Below are 21,913 nucleotides of genomic sequence, written 5' to 3'. Positions count from 1 at the left end.
GTTTAAAAATGGACCACTAGAACGTGAGGTCAGGAAAAGGCGGGAGCCAGGTCAAGATGGATCTTGCAGGCTAAGCTAAAAAACGTGGATATAATCAAATAAATCATGGGTTGCGGAGGGTTTATTTTGTTTTTTTTTTCTCCTCAAGGAACCACTCATCACATACTTTTTCTCTGTAAGAACATTCAGTATCCTGCAATGACAAACATACCTTTGGTCTCATGGCTATGAAGAGAGGAGGATCTATACATTCTGGCTCCCCAGAAAGTATATACCCTAATTAGAGCTCTGGACTGAAAGTTACCTTTCATATTTCCTAAAAGAAAGATGCATCCTGATGGGTTAGGTAGTTCTATTAGGCAATGTCTCAAGGATATCAATCTAATTATCTTACCACTTACTATTCCATCTACTATTATATACTACATGCATATTTACATGCATGCATTAATAGATTCAACAAGCTAATTGATAGCCAAGTTCAGTGGTAGGATAGAAACTGTAAATTATCTATGTAAAAGAGTGATGTTTTATTTTTTTTGCGGTACGCGGGCCTCTCACTGTTGTGGCCTCTCCCGTTGCGGAGCACAGGCTCCGGACGCGCAGGCTCAGCGGCCATGGCTCACAGGCCCAGCCGCTCCGCAGCATGTGGGATCTTCCCGGACCGGGACACGAACCCGTGTCCCCTGCATCAGCAGGCAGACTCTCAACCACTGTGCCATCAGGGAAGCCCGTGAGTGATGTTTTTATGTTGAATAATCAGGCATTATATATTATAGGAGAAGGCCTTCTTCTGAACCTGGAAGCAAATTTTCATTATCTTACTTCTTATCTTACTTACTCACCCCCAAGGAGTCAGAAAACTGTAGTTAACTTTTAGAATAAATTTAACTGTACAATTCCTTAGGGTCAGAGGAAACTCCAATAGTAATTAGCAACCTAATTACCTAGGAGGCCTATACATTAAGTTCAGGATATGGAATTACCAGAAGAACCTGAAAAGAAATGGAAGGTTATTCCAAGTTATGTCTCATACGCTGAGTTTTTTTTACTCTTAATTGGGAGAGCCATTGCCTTCTGTACCACATGAAGCTCCAATTAATCTTCAGGTAGTGTTTAAGTAATGTGCATGTTAGTCCTACTTACAGGATGATAATCTATCATAAATGGCTAAATTTGTCCGAAAATAAAGCAAGAAACTTCATTTCATGACCTTTTAATTTCTGTTAAGTTAAAATAATCTTTAGGGAATAAATTCACTTGCATTATCTACAAAATGGAGAGTATATGTCCCAGTTAATTTTGATGGCATGGTAATTCATTGAGATGTAAAATTGTGGATGTTTGGGAGGGTATACTATTTTTTCCAGTGTTCTGGAAGAGCCCCATTACCATCCAATTCCAAAAAAGTGTTTCTTCTTCTTAGTCTCAGGAGCGCTTTCAAGCCCTAAACATAGACCACTAGCTATTGTCAGGACGACCACACATGTCAGTTTTCCTGGGATAATAGGATGCTGTCAGTGCTCTGCCCATACCCCCTCAGATCTCTTTTTTCCCATCTTTGCAAATGGAAGCTCCCAGTGTGGCTTCTGTGCCAACAGCTAGCACTTGTGTCTCTCTGTGGAAATTCTGCCCTCAGACTCCTATGATCGATCTCTTTTGCCTGAGTACCCAGAAAGATGCAATTGCCTGGGAATTTATATTCATCCAGAGCTGTGCTCCACCAGTGACTGGTGGATATGGAGGTTTAAATATACTTTGTCCCGTGGCCCTCCCAGGTGTGATCCATATTCTTTCACTCTCCCAAGACCTCTTGGGTAGGTTTGCCAAATTTAGCAAATAAAAAACAGGACAGCCAGCAAGGAATTGTTTTTTGGTATAAGTATGTCCCACACAGTGTTTGGAACATACTTATACCATAAAAAATTAATTATTGTTTAATTTAAAATCCATTGTAACTGGATATCTTGTACTTTATCTGGTAAGTGTACTACCATGGGACTTCACTGCTGCAGCATGCTTGCTAGGCCTCTTTCCCATCACAGTTCTACTTCCCCACTCCTCTACCAGGTTTTCCTGGGAATACATCCTAAAAAATCACTTTAATATAAACCAGAGTCTGCTTCTGGGGAGCCTAATGTAAGACAGCCAGCTGTATTTGTTGCCTTCTCATGATTATTAATACCTCTTACCCCCAAAATGCTCTGGTTTGGATGACGAATTATGCGGTCACTCGAACTATTATAAGACAAAACTGATGGAGGACATTATGCTGTGTTCTCAAGAAATATATGGAACATGATGAATTAGTGACTAAAGGGTGGGAATTGGAAACATTATTATAGGGAAGAGCGGGCTTGGTCTAAGGTCTATGGTTTCCAGAACAAGTGGGGATAATAAGTCGGGCTCTTGCAATATCCTGGAGAAGTTGGAGGATATTGCCTATTTACTGTGACTGAGAGGCTTGATGGTAGACATCAGGGTTTTTGTCCTTATCAAATATATGCCCTACACCCAAATATATCATAGAAATAGTGGAACAATCAGACTACAGAAGCTGTGCAGTTATGGACGGTGTTCCATATCAGCAAACAGAGAGTACTGATGTGAAGGACGTTCAGTGCCTTCACATGGCCCCGAGCTGCGTATGGATTAGCCCTATAATAATCTAAATTAAATTTCCCATTAATCACAAAAGATGCAAATAAGTCATATTTAATTTGCTTCAAATAGAACTTTTTTTGTACGTCCCTGTTTGTATTGGGGTGGCCAAAAGATTTGTTCAGGTTTTTCCGTAAGATGTTGAAGCTAATAATTTTTACCTTTTTAAGTTTTAGTTGTAACTTCTTCCAAGCATTTGAAGTGTCAACCCAAGAAGTTTTGTATTTATTTGAAATTTGTGATATGAATCTAATTTCTAGATTTATAATCTAGATAATGTACAGGATCATTTTGATATTAACTTCCAGTGATCTCAAATAGCCATGAAAGTAATACAAGTATTTCAGGAGGAGAAACGTACAGACTTAGCACGTGACTACCCTTGCAGGATTTAAAATTAAATGTGACAATTAAATTTCAGTCACTATGCTATCATGCATTCATAAATTGAAAAATCACATATAAAGCTGAAGTCAAATATTAGATTCACCTTTACTTAATGGAAATATAAGTGAGATGAACAGGATGGTATTAAACATATAACAGCAAAGAATATATTTTCCAATGCTTTAAAATATGAGCTGTGTTCATCAGTTTCCTTGGCTGAATTAGTAAACATAACCCCAACTTTTAAATGCACTTAATTTTCTATTGTCAGTACTTTCTCAATGAAGAAATAAAATTTAGAAATTAGAAGACATGATGAATAGCCTTTATTCTAAGGTCAGACATATGATACTCAAAGCTAATGGAAAACATAATTCTAAGCCATAGCAAATGAGCCCTACCTACATAACAAACTGCTGATATCACCCTGGAAACCATCTTGAATGTCAAGGGATATGCTCTTCATTTACAGTGTTTGATTGTTCATATAAATATTTAATGAAAATATTATTAGACTATTCAGCTGAGTGAAATAAACTGATGGCACAAGTAGCTAAAGAAGCTTACTTAATATTCACTAAGTGAAGTGGCATAATAATTTATTTTGCATATTATATAAGTCTTGAGAGGTTTTATACTTTTAAACTTCTTAGCACTATTTAAAAGTCATCATTACTGCCATAATTATGAGTTTTTAGTGTATTTTTATGGTTAATGAAAATGTAGCACACATTTTACAGGGAGAAAGAAGACCATCATCCACATAATGCTTGATGAAAATGAGGTACCTGATTCTGAAGTTTGACTTACCGTTAATATAGCTTCACTGAATCTCACCAAAAATGTTAACTTTATACTACATAAAATTACACAGTGGGTTTCTCAAGAGTAGAACTTAAATGATTAAATGGATAAGGTAGAAAGCTTTTTAACTATCATGTGGGCTTTGAGTTTTCAGGAAAATTGCAAGTCACCTGTTTTGAATCATACCTTTAAACACTGTTTTAGTGAGGTGATATAAAGAAAAAATTGGCAAGACAGGTTTTAAAGAATTGTTACAAGTTCATATATCTATGTATAAAATTTTTCAAATTGTCTTTCTAAATGCTGCATATGTTAGTTGTTTTGGAAAAATATTTAAGTTCATACAGATGTACGCAGGTTAGTAAAATACACAGAAAGAGAAAGTATGTGTTCTAAAAATATGTTCTTTGGACGTCAGGAACACAGAAGTGGCATCAACTTTTTTTTTTTAAGTTAGTAGAAAAAACAGATGACACTAGAGAGTAAAGCGTGTGTGTGCGTGCACGTGCTCACATGCTTGTAATGTTAGCTCTTCAGTTTACCCCCAGATTATAAAAGGAATAAATCAATCATATTACTACTTAAAGGTGAGGCATAGGGCTTCCTTGGTGGCGCAGTGGTTGAGAATCTGCCTGCCAATGCAGGGGACACGGGTTCGAGCCCTGGTCTGGGAAAATCCCACATGCCACGGAACAGCTAGGCCCGTGAGCCACGACTACTGAGCCTGTGCGTCTGGAGCCTGTGCTCCGCAACGAGAGAGGCCGCAATAGTGAGAGGCCCACGCAACGTGATGAAGAGCGGCCCCCGCTTGCCGCAACTAGAGAAAGCCCTCGCACAGAAACGAAGACCCAACACAGCCAAAAAATAAATAAATTAATTAATTTTAAAAAAGAAATCCAGGACACCAGTGGCTAGAGACAGAGCAGTTGCTTTACTTTAAAAAAAAAGGTGAGGCATAACAAGCATTTGCTCAAGATTGCTTCCATTCTCCTTATTTGTAAGGAAACAAAGACAGTGAACCCAGATACAGAAAAATGCTTAGGAACACTTCTGAGTAAACAATAAAAAGTAACCTTTATGTTCCTCAAACTTCAGCAGTTTATGATACAAACAAGCTTTGCAACCTGACAAATGTGGGCAGAAATACAGAAGCACATTTAGAAGAGCCTACTAACCATGAGTAATCAGCATACTGGGTGTATCAGTCAGAATATCTTCCAGAAGGAGCAGTGAAGACTCAGTGAATCTGACAAATCCATTAAATAGAAGTGGATTCAGAGAGCTCCTCTATGAACTTCTCTCCCACAAGAATTTACTGAAAATGCAAGCTGGAACCAGTTCTAGAAAATAGCTCCAATTAGCATTTTTTAAAGTTAATTTTGAGGTATAGGAACACTGACAAAATACTTTTTTTAAGGAAAGCGTAAGTCATGTCACAGAGAAAATGGTACTCTATTTTCTAAGAGTATAATTTTATGGGGAATTTTTTGTTTTGCATTTGCTTTCTTACTACCTCTATTAATTTTATCTATTTAAAAATATATTCAGCCTTAGGGTAATGGCAGTCTAGAAAATTAGACCATTTTCAGTCTTAGGTAAAAATATACTAAAACTCACCTGGAAGACATTGCAGAGCTATCGAGGCAGTGAAGAATCATGGAGTCCAGGTCTGGGAGAAGAAAGAAATCCAGGGAGGTAAGCCTCATATTTGAGGGGGCTGATTTCTGAAGATACATCTCAAAACCAGAATAAGAACAAGAGTTTCTACAACCTCCTATGACTCAGAGACAGAACTTGGTATTCACAGAGCATCAAAGAAGAATAATACTGGTGAATTCCCATATATTTTAAGTAAGGGTAAATGTGGGAGAGATTGGCATTTAAAGCTATTTCAGTATACCTTCTCAATCCTGACATTAGATCAAGGTGCTTTGAATTGCTGTGTCCCTGCTCACTTGCCAGGAGCAAGTATAAACTTTCTTTACTGGAATAGAATATCTTCCTAGGTTTCCATTTATTTCTTTATTTTATGAAATCAAAACAATACAGGCACATGAAGGAACAAAAATTTTAAAGTAAAAACAAAATTAGAAGAAGAGGAAAGGGACTTCCCTGGTGGTGCAGTGGTTAAGAATCTGCCTGCCAATGCAGGGGACACGGGTTCGAGCCCTGGTCCAGGAAGATCCCACATGCCGCGGAGCAGCTAAGCCTGTGCCCCACGACTACTGAACCTCCACTCTAGAGCCCACGAGCCACAACTACTGAAGTCCGCGCACCTAGAGCCCTTGCTCTGAAACAAGAGAACCCACCACAATGAGAAGCCCACGCACCACACCAAAGAGTAGCCCCTGCTCGCTGCAACTAGAGAAAACCCGCGCACAGCAATGAAGACCCAATGCAGCCATAAAGAAAGGAAGGAAGGAAGAAAGGACGGAAAAAGAAGAAGGAGAAGAAGCAGAGGAGGAAGAGGTAGGGGAGGAAGAGGTAGGAGGAAGGGGTGGGGAAAGGGGAGGAATGGGTGGGAAAAGGGGAGGAAGAGGAGAAGGAGGAGGAGAAGAAGGAAACAGACTATAAAAAAGGATCCACAGGGAAACCATTTAATGGAGTTGTCAGACACAACCTATGCAATCACTATTCTTAATATATTTAAGGAAATAAAGCACAAAATTAGATCTTTAGCAGAGCATGTATAAGAATTAGGTGTGTGAGTTATATACATACATACAGAAAATACATTAGAAAACAAATTGAAGCTATTGAACTAAAAAATAAAACAATTAAAATTACGTTCTAAATAGATTAATGTAATTTCATGTTCATTACAGTTGAAGAACGGTTAATGAATTGGAAGAAGTGTCAGGAGAATATAGCTAGAAGAAAGCCCAGAGACGCAAAATGATGGGTTGCGCAGAAGAGAAAGTTAAAAACCTAAGGGCAATAGTCGAGTCGTCTATCATATACGAAAACAGAAACAAAGGAGAAGAGAGAGATATTAGGCAAGAAAACAATGCATATAAACCAGACACAGCAAAAAAAGAAAAATGGTAAATCTACCTAATCTTATAATTTTAAAGTGATTGAATATATAATTTTTTTCAACAAATAAAAGTACAGTCCTTCTTGGTTTCACCAGTTCTACTAAATGGTTAAGAAAGAAATAACACTCCCATGACATAGAGATCTTTTCATATCTTTTTATGAGGTAAGGATACTCTTTGAAACTAAACCCAACAATGACATTACAAGGAAGGTAAAATGTAGATCAACTTTACTTTAAACATAGATTCAAAAATTATAAGCAAAATAAAAGCATATCCAATTCAGTATTATATAAAAAGGATGACATATCATGATCAAATTAGGTTTATTCCAGGAAGGAAAGGTGGGCTTAACCTTTAATAACCAATTTAATTTTTCATATTAACAAAATAAAGGACAAATATATAATCTACTAAATTAGTACAGAAAATATTTGGTAAAATTAAACATCTATATATGATTAAAAAAAAAATTAGGACCAGAAGAAACTTCCTTAATTTGATCATGGGTAGGCACAGAAAACATCAAGGAAACTTTGTATTTGATAGTGAACTACTGAATACTTTCTCTCCAAGATTAAGGCTAAAACAAAGATATCCTCTCTTAACACTTCTATTATGCATTATACCTGAAATCATAGCCAGTGCAATAAGGCAATTTTTTAAAAGGTAAAAGAATGGAAAAGGAGAATACACATATTCATTATTATAATTAATGTGCAAATTTGACAAGGTTGTTGGATACTGTGTCAAAAAGTAGAAGTAAAATTATATGCATGTATATATAGCCTTTGCAATAGCATCGAAGTATTTTAAATACATTGCAATAAATCCTGTGAAAAGTTCTCACAGCATTAGAAATATTGTTAAGTATACCATGTCCAAGAATGAAGAGATTTAATAATTTAAAGATGTTTTTACATTCCCTCAAATTGATTTGTATATTCAATGTAATCCCAGTAAAAATGCCAGCAGGTTATTATTATGTGAACATTGGTAAACTGATACTGGTTTGGAAATGCAAAGGGTATTCTCTTATCAGATATATATGCTTAATTATAAAGCAAGAATAATTACGAAAGTACTGGCTAAGATAAATAAATCAATGAAACAGAACAGCTATATCAGAGCAGCCTCATGAATATATATACAATTTTATATGGTACAAGGGTGGTGCTGTAGACCGGTGGGGAAAGATTTTCATTTCAAAAAAATGGGACAATGCCAAGTGGATATCCCTATGGGGAAAAAAATAACTTGACCTTTCTTCAATTGCTGGTGCACTACAGACTTTGGGAGGCACAAACATGAAAGATTTTGGAAAACATAAAAGAGCACTTTTATGATCTTGGGTAGAGAAATATTTTTAAACAGGACTCCTAAAAGCATTAATAATAAAAATGATTGAGAAATTGGACTAAGTTAAAATTATGTATCGGAAGTTACCATAAAGAGAGAAAGGAAAATTAATGAAAACATTTGCAATCCACGTAATCTAGAAAAGACTCATATCCAGAATATAGAGAAACACAGAATCCAAAAGAAAATGGGCAAGAGACTTGAACAGGCACTTCACAAAACACGATATATCAAAATGGCCAATGAAAATACAAGAAGTGTGCAATCTCATTAATCATTGGAGAATGCAAATCAAAACTACTACAGCATACCACTAAACACCCTCCTGAAGGGCTATAAAGATTGGCAATACCAAGTTTTTACAAGAATTTAAAGCAACAGTATGCACCCCAATGTTCATTGCAGCACTATTTACAATAGCCAGGTCATGGAAGCAACATAAATGCCCATTGACAGACGGATAAAGAAGATGTGGTACATATATATACAATGGAATATTACTCAGCCATAAAAAGGAACAAAATTGGGTGATTTGTAGAGACGTGGATGGACCTAGAGACTTTCATACAGAATGAAGTCAGAAAGAGAAAAGCAAATATCGTATATTAATGCATATATGTAGAATCTAGAAAACTGGTACAGATGAACTGGTTTGCAAGGCAGAAATAGAGAAACAGATGTAGAGAACAAATGTATGGACACCAAGGGTGGAAAGCAGTGGGGGGTTGGTGGTGGGATGGACTGGGAGATTGAGATTGACATATATACACTAATATGTATAAAATAGATAACTAATAAGAACCTGCTGTATGGCACAGGGAACTCGACTTCACTTTGCTGTACAGTAGAAACTAACACAACATTGTAAAACAACTATACCTCACCAAAAAAATAAATAAGAAACTAAAAAGAAACTTTAGTATGGAAAAAAAAAATTTAAATAAAGCAACAGTATCTCTCATACACTGCTGATGGAAGTAAATTTTTGTATAAACACTTTGGAAAACCATTTGATATAATCTGTTAACTTTAAAGGTAGATATTTTCCAGGATTTTGAAATTCCTCTCTGCTTCCAACATATGTGGGTACACATGTGCAACAAGACTTGTCACAAAATATTCATAGCAGTGTTATTTAAAATTGCTAAAACCTGTAAGTAGCATAAATGGCTATCAAGAATGAAATGGATAAATGATTGTGATATAATTATTTCATGAAACCATCTATTGCACTGAAAATCAGCAAACCTCAGCTACACATACAACACAGATGGAGTGTATAAACATGCTGATTAAAATATGCTAGACACAAAATAAGGCATTTTGTATTTTAAGAAGATATTAATTCAAAGGACCAAATACATATATATGTTTCAGGCAAAACTGTCCTCCAAAATATATACTTCTTGTAATAGAACACGTTTTATCTGTGAACTTGTAACCCCTAGCACAGTGCAGCATGTGTTATTGAAAGACCTGCTGATTAGATGCATCCTTCAGTTGGGTAAATGTTTTAGTGAGTGAGCTATCTATTATTCTAATTGGATGACCTGCTGTATAATCCAGATGTATTTTTTCTAAGCACTACTGCATTTTGGAGTAGATACAGTGAAACCAAAGGGAATAGAAGGGGAGAGAATGAAACAAAAAAGAACTTGTTACAAACTGTATGACATTGGTCTCTTTAAAGAGATCATTTGGAATGAGTTTCTAAATGCCAGCCCGGGCTGATTTAGTTAGGGAAGGTAAATTGTTTTTTCTTAGACTGAAATAATTAAATAGGAAATCAAGAAGACTACAAAAAAATGGTGCAGGCACAAGTACCAGTGACAGATTTGATTGGACATCTCTAGAAGATGTCACAAATCCGATGATGATCCAGTTCAGTTGAACTATGTCGTTAAGCTTGATGCTCTATCCTAAAATAGAGATATTTCAGTTATAAACCCAGACCTCTATGCAGGATCAGTGTTCTATGGCAGTGGGAAATATTTATAAGATGCTGTCATTGCCTTTCTTCATGACTTTAGGGAAGGCAAATGGAGTCTTTAGAATTCCAGCCTTTTTCTCTCCAAGTTGAACTTTTTGGCTGGATATTATACTCTTTAGCATTTCTCTGTAATACTAACCAATGCATGGCCAAGGGTAAATATCGTAGGGAAATGAGTCTATTGTTGTCTCACTGTAGAAAGAATTGAATCCAAAATACCAGGGAAAATCAATAACTGAAATCCAGGTGAAGAACTCATAATTTGTTCCTCAGAATGTTGAAGCTAAAACAGGATACTGAAACTCTTCCCTTAAGCTTCAAAACAACAATCTTGTAATGCAAGATGGGATCTATGCGACTAAGTAACCAGATTTATTCCTTAAAAGAGAAAGCTGAGACTAGCATATAATTATATAATTAATATTTGAACATTAATTTTGACATGAAAGAGATTTTTAGCAAGGGTTCTTGTGACTAGATGTCATTCCGGGGAACTCACTGATAATATCCTAAATATACAATGTCATGTCATTCTCTATTTCCATGGAGGAAATAATTTTAACCTACAGCAGCATGAACCCAGTCACATATATTAAGGACTGTTTTGATAGAAAAGGTCTTTGAATTTAAGAATGAACTTATTTGGAAGGGAATTTGTGGTTTCTGCTACTGTGTAGTTGTTGAATAATAAGACTCACCCATCTACTATTACTTTCATGCATTTCCAGCTGAAGCCAACAGGAGGAATCAGATACACTTTCAAGGATCTTTGCCATCATATAATTCTTCAAGACTGATGCAATATATTTTAAGAAGCATAATTCAAAGATCAGAAGACAGAGACATATGTAGCATTGTTGTGAGTACAAATCATTTCTGTAATATTTACAGTTATGGATAGATGGTAGATATTGAGCAATTTGCTTTCTTAACAATTTCCATGAAGAAGAATGCAAAATTTCTTGTACAGAAAAATTTCTTGTACAGTTTTCTTGTACAGAAAACTTAATATATTAAGTTTTCTGATGATGGTACTTTATTATATAAAACAAAGTCTAATATAATACTGGAGTAAATTTTGATACATTTTATGTGGAATCAGCGTATTTTTATAATAACAAGAAATCATACTTCTTTTGTAGAAAATTGTATATCATACATTATTGGTACCAAAAAATATTTAATTTGATTTGCTTAAATAGTTTCCAGATCCTCAAGATCTTATTTAAAAAATTTAATGAAAATTGAACCCTGTAAAAAGTCACTGTGTGGTTAAGGTTAAATTAAATCATATTCTTTTCCAGGCATGGTATTCTCATCCTAAATGTTACCATAACATAGTTGTGATTTTAATCACTATGTCTTTCTGGGCCCAATTTATTAAAATACAACAAAATGAATTTTAAAGTCTACATTCTTATGCATAATATTACATGTTTTTCAAATATTTATGCTATTTACCTTAAATTATACTTTTTAAATTTACTTTTAAATTACACTGTTTTTTACCTTAAATTATACAAAGGAAAGGCATTTCCTTTCTATTTCCTTTGAGTATAAACATTATGAGAAGACACAACATCAGAATACCAGTGTTTAGAATAAAACATGAATTTAAAAAGTATTCATAATTTTCCTGATGGAATAAATTCAAACTTGTCTTTTACTTTTCTTTTTTCTTTTTTTTTTTTTTTTGCGGTACGCGGGCCTCTCACTGTTGTGGCCTCTCCCGTTGCGGAGCACAGGCTCCGGACGCGCAGGCTCAGTGGCCATGGTTCATGGGCCCAGCCGCTCCGCGGCACGTGGGATCTCCCCGGACCGGGGAACGAACCCGTGTCCCCTGAATCAGCAGGCGGACTCTCAACCACTGCGCCACCAGGGAAGCCCCTGTCTTTTACTTTTTTAAAAAAATGTATTTATTATTTATTTTTTGGCTGCGTTGGGTCTTCGTTGCTGCGCACAGGCTTTCTCTAGTTGTGGCGAGCAGGGGCTACTCTTCATTGCAGTGCGCGGGCTTCTCAGTGCAGTGGCTTCTCTTGTTGTGGAGCACGGGCTCTAGGTGTACAGGCTTCAGTAGTTGTAGCACGCGGGGTCAGTAGTTGTGGCTCACGGGCTCTAGAGCACAGGCTCAGTGGTTGTGGCACATGGCCTTAGCTGCTGCACGGCATGTGGGATCTTCTGGACCAGGGATTGAACCTGCTGGCGGATTGGCAGGCGGATTCTTAACCACTGCGCCACCAGGGAAGTCCAGTCTTTTACTTTATTAATAAAACTTTGAAGCATCCCTGTGTGTCAAAAACAGAACATTTAGAACCATCAGGTGATGAGGTGTTGATTGTACAAAATCACGTCCGGCACATTGAGTGAAGAAATTCACACAGGCTGTTTGTATTCATTAAGAACTGAAAGCAGAGTTATCACATAGTGCTTATTTTTACCATGTTGTCTACCAGAAATTTCACCATTATGTCACTGTATAAAGAACTGAACTCTTTTATAGCAGCATTCTCTGTGGTCTGGTGTTTCCGTATGTAATTTGAAATAGTTTCCAGTAGATGGCAATATAGGTACCATATCCAAGTGGTCAGTCACATCATAGCAGATATGACTGCTATGATAATGGATATTATGGAAGATCATGGAAAGTAGCTTTAGTGTAGGGCATACTAAATAATTCTGTTTATTTTTAAGTGAAAAACTTAACTCTTAACTAACAAAATGAGGTCAATATATAATGAAAGTTTGACAAGCAAGGATTTTAACAATGACAAAATGCTCTGGAATCTAGTCCTATACCAGGCACTACAATAAATGTGAATTTTTCTCATTAGGATATATATATCACAGTTGAAGCCTTTACTGCATTATCTAATTGCACAGATTTCCAACTTGCCTATTAGCTCTATATCCTGACTTCATACCTCTGAGGCAGCCTGACCCTTTGAAACTTGCTGCATGTCTCAACAGCAAAGAATAGTAAGCAGGCCACTCCAGTCACACTTGCAGTAGCTTTTCTGGGTCAGCCTTGCTTCACAACCATCTCACTGCCCTTCTATTTCAGAGATCTGGGCTCCGGCTGTATCTGCATTTTTCGTACCCTCTCCTTGCCTTTGGATTTGTACATTGATTTTGCTTTTCTAGGCTAGTAGGATTAACTAATATTCTCTAATAAGGATGCTGACTGAGCACCATCCCTGTTTTCTCCTTTCCCAGATTCTTAGTTCTTAGTTCCAGTTCCAGTTCATTCTCTTGACTTGTCATTGGCCCCCTGACAGAGTCTACTCCAAATCATCAGGTGAAGACAAAGACAAAGTTCTCAGTTGTTAGCTGCCTAAAACATAATACAGATTACAAATGGTGACATTTTTGATTTCTGGCAGAATTCTTAGAAAGACACTCCGGCTACTCAGAAGGTGGATTGAGCACTAAAAATACTAGAGCATATCAAATGTAAATGACTCTGGTATTTCAGAAGGATGGAGAAGTCTGCCAATGTGTTGCTGTTACCACTTAAACATTTCTGATTTTAAATTCAGGAAAGTACCTCCAGACCAGAAAGCTGAGAAAAGAGATAGTTTTGTTTTTCAAGCACTCGGTTTTCCAGCTTTAATTAAAATAGATGTCTTATGTGAAGATTCTTTTATTTATGTAGAATACACTGCTAAAATGTAGGTTTTTACTGTCTAAAAAGCCTTTACTGACCAGGAAAATGAGGCCAGGCTAACTCAACTTCATTTAAGTCCTCTGAAATTTCAAACGTTTCAATTTCAAGCACTCTTCACAGTGTTTCATGCTAAGCTCTCTGGATAGGTCTGCACAATGCCAAATGAATTGCCAGGGAAGGAATGAGAATGACAATTGACCAATCCTTGATTTTTGTTCTTGAATCTGTCAAGACTACTCATTGAGAAGTGGATTAATGTTCACAGAAGCCTTTTAATGTAAGTCTCAGGCTACAGGGCTGACATTATGAATCCTCTTAGAAGGTTTGCAACATTCTGCTCTGAAAACTCCTAAAGTTATATTTTCAAGGTTGTAGGTGTGTGAAGATTTACTTAATTTGTGAAACTTATTTTACAGCTTTTTTCTCTCATCATTTAATAGATTGATGTCTTTTTACCTCTGTGAAGCATCCCTCTACCTATATCCTAAGACTATCTGACAAGTACCACAGGTATACAGGGGAAGCATTTCTTTTTGTTCTTTTTGGCTCCTATCATGCTAGGCTGCCACCAATTATAATGCAAAAACTTTGGGAAGTAGGTTTCCATATTGTATTTCCCTTTAAACATGTAGTAAAGTACTTCACATAAAATGATTACCAGTAATTTTTTCAAAGATTGATTGATTGACGTACCTTTCAATATGAAGTGACGTAGCAGCCTCATGAAATGTTAGCTTTCATTTCCCATATTGCTTTTCTGACAGAACATGCATTATACAGGGTATTTCCTTCAATTTAGTTGAAAACAGGTGTTATAGATCATCCTCAGAAGATCGTAAGTGTGCATAAATTCATACATCTTTGGTAAGAATTCTTGAATTAAATGACTTCCATTTCTTTGGGAAAGGGGAAAAAATACAGAAAAGGCATTGCATGCAACCTGGTGGATGCTCAATAAATAGTAAACATCAGCTAGAATAAACATATTGAATAAGTATTTTCAATAATTGTGTTAAGTATGAAAATTTGATTTGGGGATTTTTCAAAATATTCTTTTACAAATTATATTTAAAAAGAAGACTTTTACTCATAAGCATTCCAAATACATGAGAAAAAAGTAAGCAGATGACGGCAAATATCGCCAACAATGATGCTAATCATAATGGCAAACCCAACAGGAAGGAATTTATATACCGCTTGTAGAAAGACAAACAGTGACTTTAGGAATTCTCTGGAGATCATGTCTTTTTTTTTTTACAAAGGGAATACATGTTTTCATATAAAAAAAACATTGATTAGTCTGTTCTCCTTGTAAAAATCTGAATTCCTAATTTTAAGGAATCAATGTTAGTTTTTTTCTGAGAGATTTTACCTCAGAAATGGATATTATTAAAGCAAAACTTTTTCAGTCAGTTTAAGTAGAAATATAAAACTTTCTCTAATATTTAATAAAACTGACATTAAATATTATTTTAGACATTCAATAAAGTATTTGGGTTTTTTTTTAATATAAATTTATTTATTTATTTATTTTTGGCTGCGTTGGGTCTTCACTGTGGTACGTGGGCTTTTCATTGCAGTAGCTTCTCCTGTTGCAGAGCACAGGCTCTAGCTGCATGGGCTTCAGTAGTTGTGGCATGCAGGCTCAGTAGCTGTGGCTTGAGGACTCTAGAGCACAGGCTCAGTAGCTGTGGCACACGGGCTTAGTTGCTCCACAGCATGTGGGATCTTCCAGGACCAGGGCTCGGACCCGTGTCCCCTGCATTGGCAGGCGGATTCTTAACCACTGCGCCAGCAGGGAAGCCCTGAAAAGGTTTCTTTTAAAAAGTAGCTAATGCTGGGCTTCCCTGGTGGCGTAGTGGTTGAGAGTCCGCCTGCCGATGCAGGGGACACGGGTTCGTGCCCTGGTCCGGGAAGATCCCACATGCCGCGGAGCGGCTGGGCCCGTGAGCCATGGCCGCTGAGCCTGCGCGTCCGGAGCCTGTGCTCCGCAACGGGAGAGGCCACAACAGTGAGAAGCCCGTATAACGCAAAAAAACAAAACAAAAGTAGCTAATGCTATTTATACTCACTATATCCCCAAATTATTTATTTGGTTTACAAGAATTTAGTGGATTTTTTTTCTTTTCTTTTTTCCTTCTCTTCCCTTCCCTTCCCTTCTCTTTTTCTTTCCTTTCCTTTCCTCTTCTCTTCTCTCCTCTCCTCTTCTTTCTTTTTTTCTTTGTCTGCTCACGTTCTCTTCACCAGCAGGACAAATGTTCACTGCCAAAGGCGCAAAGTTAACCCCTGTATCAGAGGATTTCCCTCAGCTAAATAGGAGCAAACCTATCTGGGAAGTTATACATTCCCACCCCGAAAGCACCCACCAGCACTTCCCAGGACAGCCATCAGTCAACAACTGATTGAAATGAGGGTACATAAATCTGGCCCGCTTGCCTCACGGTGGAGAATGACTCTGCTTTAGTTCGTGTTCCAGAGCTTCCTGTGGGGTCAGGCGAAAGGCAGTGCTCCGGGCAAAACCACACCTTTCCTGACTTGCTCTCCTTCCGCATCCTGCTTCCCTCTCGCCCCTTCTCCTGAGAGCCCTCCCCTCCATACATCACTTTCACCAAGTTTCTAGCTCAGGCTCTTTTTCTTAGGGAGTCTAGTCTACAAAAAAATTCCAAAACGTTTACAATTAGCAAATTAGAAAGTTATGGATTGCTAAATATAGTCAAAATGAAAGACAGACATGAAAGATTACAGCTTGAAAAAAAATAAAATTCAAAACAAGACTCAGAACTTCTCTTTCAGCCTTGATGGGTTAACTGGCACTTGACTATGTTCCCATACTGGGCGTTTGACAACAGACAGCAAAGGATGATGAATCCTCAAGAGAAGTGAGACATACAGTTTAAGCCTCATGTTTGTGTTGCCTTTCTCCCTGGGGGAACTCTGACAGGACAGTGTGGAGATAGAGCCTAAGAAGAGAACAGCGTTGCTAAGCTGAGGTGGTACAGATCAAAGTTTGAAGCTTCCGAGGTGACTGTGGAGCAGAGTACACGAGGAACGGCTGCTGAGCAGAGGAATGCATAAGAGGTCTGGTGCGGGGGGGCAGGGGTTTACCTTCAGGCATGTGGCCAAAGGCTGGCCTGTGCATGCACAGAGCAAAAAACTCAGCAAGATCTAACAAAGACTGGCTGCTGTAGGGCTAGAAATAGCTCAGAGATGCAGCAGGTTACTCAGTGCCAGAAGATGTTGGCGTTCCAATCCAGACAGGGTGGAGAGAATTGCTGATGACCTCAGGCATTCAGTGAAACACCATAAAAATTGTTACCAGGTGGTTTAAGGCTATAGAAGTGGGAAACTAGGAAAATGATACATAGAGAACTGGACCAGTTGGTCAGTCTCACCTGGGAGTAGGGTGAGCCCTGCCTGTGGAAAGCACAGAAAAAGTTTCAGGTAGATTTGAATCCAGGTCAGGTATGTAGGCATCCAGCAATGAGTTAAAGTGAACTGTGTGATGGAGGAAGAAGAAAGTGGAGTAGGACAAACAGGCTCAAGAGGGCTATTAAAGAGTGAAGCAGGGGATGAGGCAAGTTCAGGGCAGCGTGACCAGAACTCAACTTTGAATGTACCTCTCCACCTCTGTTCCCAGCCCTGTGCTGCCATTCTTAATATGACCCAGTCCCATAGAAGTATATTTTGAGTCCATACATGTTACGATTTTTCTGTGTGGCTGCAGATTATTTTCATTGCTTGTTAACTTTTGCAGGCATCAGAATCAATGGGGAAACTCCTAGAATTTCTGATTCAGTAGGTTTGGTTTAGGGCCCAAGAATCTGAATTTTTATCATGGTCACAGGTGACGCTGACACTAGGCCAGGAACCACATTTTAAGCATTACTGGGCTCTATTACAGTGGCGGAAGAGGACAGAGAAATCTTAATTCACTGAACTCCCTTTCAGGGGAGTATGTTATATTTTAGGAAGATACTTGTGTTTCGGGAGAGGAATCAAAATTCATGCTTAATAAAATGCCATAAAATTCAGGAGAGTCCTGTTCATTAGAAACCCTCTTTGCTTTGCTGAGCTTTGGCATGAGTTGGGACATGCATGTCTGTGGAGAAAAACGGGTGCTAAACTTAACCTCTCAACATTAAAAGGAGAAGAGGAATTAAAAGATCTCAGGAATAAATGGAGGGGAGAGGGGCCAGGAAGGCTTTGTGCAGAGAGGGGAAGAGAAGCAAAAATAATTCTCTGGTAATGCAGACTTTAAGGTGGAACTTAGCAAATGGAAAATGTGTAAAGGATTTTTAAGTAATTAGTTCTGGGTGATGAATTATCAGAAATGCCATGGGGCAAGAGAACGTTTTGCAAAAATGGAAAATTCTGCTGTCTGAACGCAGGAATTAGAGGATAATGGGGGAGTTGATGACTGGTTAAAGTGGCCTCATAAAAAAATGATTAAAATAACCATTTTAACATTTAAATTGTACCTCAAACTGGAATCATAATGATGTTTATTCCTGTCGTATTTAAACATTTGAAATGTATGCACTACTTTTCAAATGAAATAGACACTTCAAAGTTGTCATTTGCTAGGAAAGTAGAACAAAAAATCTCAAGAGCTTTGGGGGCAAGTATATCAGGTAAGAATAAATATTTCTTCAAATGATGAAAAATAAACAAGTTCCAGCTCATTTAATATCCAGCATTTCTAGAGACACATTAAAATCAAGGTCATGATATCTAAGAATATTCCCTGTGCATAGCCATTAATTCCTAGATTTATTCATCTTTGCTAAAATAACAAAGTACTGACTTGACTAGTTAATTAAGCAAGACAGATGAGAAATATTCTGCTCAAACAAAATAATAAATAAGCCAGAGATATTTGTTTGCTTTTTCATAAAAATTTCGACTCCTAAACTAATCTTAAAGTATATACTTTTTAAGAAAAAAATGGAAATATAGAAATTACAAATTGTAAAATCACCTATAGTACCAACAAGGATAGCTATTTAGGGATATTATTTACCTATACCCATTCTCATAGGCATCATATAAAAAAACTCTTAAAATTCTCCATATTCAAAATTATTTCACATAACATTCCATTTTTACATTTTTATTTAATTTTGTGCTTTAGTTATTTCTCAAAAAAATAATATATTCTTACAGTTTATTGCTTTATCTGCAAATAAAATATATGTTTTCTCTTAATGGGTAATTTTTTTAATGTATGTTAATATCTAGTGTGTCTTTTATGTATTATTTTTCATGATAGTTAAAATTATTTTAATTATAGTATTTATTATAAAGGTATATCTTTGCTTTTTTGCTCTTATCTTAAATGATTGAGTTTATACTATAGCTTTAAATAATACACATGATTAAATTTACGATTTTCAAAATTTCCATATTCAAGAACAATTTCATTACTTATGACTCCCTCTTAATCTAAGATAAATTTAGCTTAATACTCTCTTGCTCCACAGTTTCTTTCTTTGCAGTAAGATCTGTGTTTCTACACTTGTATCATTAACTTTATGTAATCATCCTGTAAGATTCAATATTGGTCTTTTCCTTTTGCACTTCTGTTACCATATTGCTCATTATTTTTGTCATTATTCTGCTGCCTAGCATAGTCCTTGGCCTAATGGGTGCTCAGAAAATATATTGAATGAATGAGTGATCTAAACTTAATTTTAAATATAACGAATAGCCATCACAGAGATGATGATATGAGAGAGAATCAGGCTTATGCCATTCTATAAATCCAGACTCCTCTGTTTTAGAGTTAATGTTTTCAGTTAGGGAATTTTTGGGACCAGGTAACAAAGATCATTTTTAAATTTTGTGTTATTTTGCATATTAAAAAATCTCTTTAGACTGTCTTTACACATTGATGGTAGGTTATGAAAATGTAATAAACCAGAATTACTTTATATTCCCTAAAAATGGTTATGTTTTTATGCATGAGAATTTATGATCTTATTTTCTTTATTATCAAAATGTAGAACTTTTCCAGAATATGTCAAACTCATGTTATTTTTGCATTATTTGAGCCTAGAATGTAGTGAATTCTTACAGTCAGTAGGTTAAACACAGACACACACACAGTGGGAATATTTTTGAATATTTCTTTTGTTTTTTTCTTTATTTTTCTATTTTACTTATTCAAGCTTATTTTTCAGAAATGTAGTTTACCCATGATGTGAAACTATATTCTCTGTACATTTTCTATATGTTATCAGCTTTTGATATCCATTATGTCTTTCATAGTTATCATATTTTAAAGATATTTTCAGTCTGTTTCCCAAATTGCTGATTTGACTTTGTGTTGGTTCATTCTGTTCTTTCTTAACTCATGAAAATATTTTTTCTGTTTTCATCTTTAATTTCTTAGCATTGTTGCATATATATCATAATACTCTTTTAAATTTCATTTTTAATATTTTATTTCATGAATTTTTAAAATATTCTGAAAACTCAAAATTAATATAGTTTTACACGTCATATTGTTTCCTGTCATAAATATTTTTATAGGTTTACTTCTGCTTATTTTAAGAAAATGGCTCTATGCTTTGTTGTGGAATATTTTATAGGCCGCCCAGCCCTACACACACCTTCACCTCCCAAGTCTGTGTAGCCTTGAAGCAGTAGACATCTGTTCTGACCAAGAAGCTGCTGACAGGATGTCTATGTTCTGTACTTGCATGTATCTTTACACTACTTTTAAGTTAAATTATTTAGATAACTCTTACATAGGCCCTACTTTATATTAGGCATTTATAGAATGCAGCTCTGTTTGCCTAAGGTGAGAATTATATATTTTTCATTCCTGGTTCCTGTCATAATTTAAACCAATCTGTATGTCTTCTTTTGCATGTAAACACAGTTCTCTCTGGAGTGTACAGCTCTGTATGCTCATCTTGTTTTTACTTTACATGACTTAACTCAGAATAAAATGTACCGTCACAGATTCCCTTCTGTTTCAGGCTGTGTTGCTTTACAGAGAAATGTCGGATCTACAAATACATAATAAGTATTGAGACTAAGAGATGGAAAGTGGTTCTGGTGGAACAGGCACTGACTTTAATGTTGAAGTAAGAAGTGAGGTTGGGAGGAAGTCTCCTGTTTTCCCCTTTCCAGTTGTTTTATTATTTCAGAAGTCTGGGTATGAGTTGGTTTCTTACAATGTCTAAAAATAATCCACTCATTTATTTATAACTTCAGTTATCTCAGGTGAAAGAAGCAGCATGGTCAAATGCCTTTTGGTCTGAGGAATCATGGAAATTGAATGGACTGAAAGATAGCCAGCTATGCTGTAGAACCCAAAGCAAGGAAGAGTATGATGCAGAAGGATGGAATAATACAGTGCATTCTAACAGGCATAAAATATCAAATATTTTTAAGAAATTTTTCCTTTCTCGTAAGAACAGTGGTGATCCATTAATTTCCAATGGGTTTCCAAAGGGTTACTTAGAGTAAAATGCAAATTATTTTTCTTGATACATCAAGTTTTATGTGACGGTAACCTTTGCCTACCTCCCTGGTGCCATGCATGCCATTTCTTCTCTTACCTGCTTTAGCAACATAGCTGTTATTTCTGTTTCTCAAAGTTAGATCTCACCTTAGGGTTTTTGCGCCAACTGTTCATCTATTAGGAATTTTTTATGTTGATTTTCATATGGTTAATTATTCTTGTGATTCATTTAGAGAGATATTCCCTGACTCGCTACCTTCCCTTTAAATTATCCTTCCGCATTAACTAGCTGAAATTTTCTGCAGAGTCCTTATCAATTGCCATTTGATATTTTTTTTAACATCTTTATTGGGGTATAATTGCTTTACAACGGTGTGTTAGTTTCTGCTTTATAACAAAGTGAATCAGTTATACATATACATATGTTCCCATATCTCTTCCCTCTTGTGTCTCCCTCCCTCACACCCTCCCTATCCCACCCCTCCAGGCGGTCACAAAGCACCGAGCTGATATCCCTGTGCCATGCGGCTGCTTCCCAC

At 36.5% G+C, this 21,913-nt stretch overlaps 1 long non-coding RNA gene across 2 annotated transcripts in view; it reads left to right on the top strand.

The window, feature by feature from the left end:
* The window catches only part of LOC116759631, a 280,299-nt gene extending 268,660 nt beyond the window's left edge, over positions 1-11,639 (top strand). For both annotated transcript variants that reach the window (XR_004351517.1, XR_004351518.1), the window contains one exon: positions 10,968-11,639. This is a non-coding gene — a long non-coding RNA (uncharacterized LOC116759631). The remainder of the gene's footprint in view (positions 1-10,967) is intronic.
* Positions 11,640-21,913: the final 10,274 nt, after the last annotated feature.

The sequence above is a fragment of the Phocoena sinus genome, chromosome 9 (assembly GCF_008692025.1).
Source record: "Phocoena sinus isolate mPhoSin1 chromosome 9, mPhoSin1.pri, whole genome shotgun sequence".
In the NCBI taxonomy this organism is placed as follows: domain Eukaryota; kingdom Metazoa; phylum Chordata; class Mammalia; order Artiodactyla; family Phocoenidae; genus Phocoena; species Phocoena sinus.
This window is presented reverse-complemented; position numbering and strand designations above follow the sequence as displayed.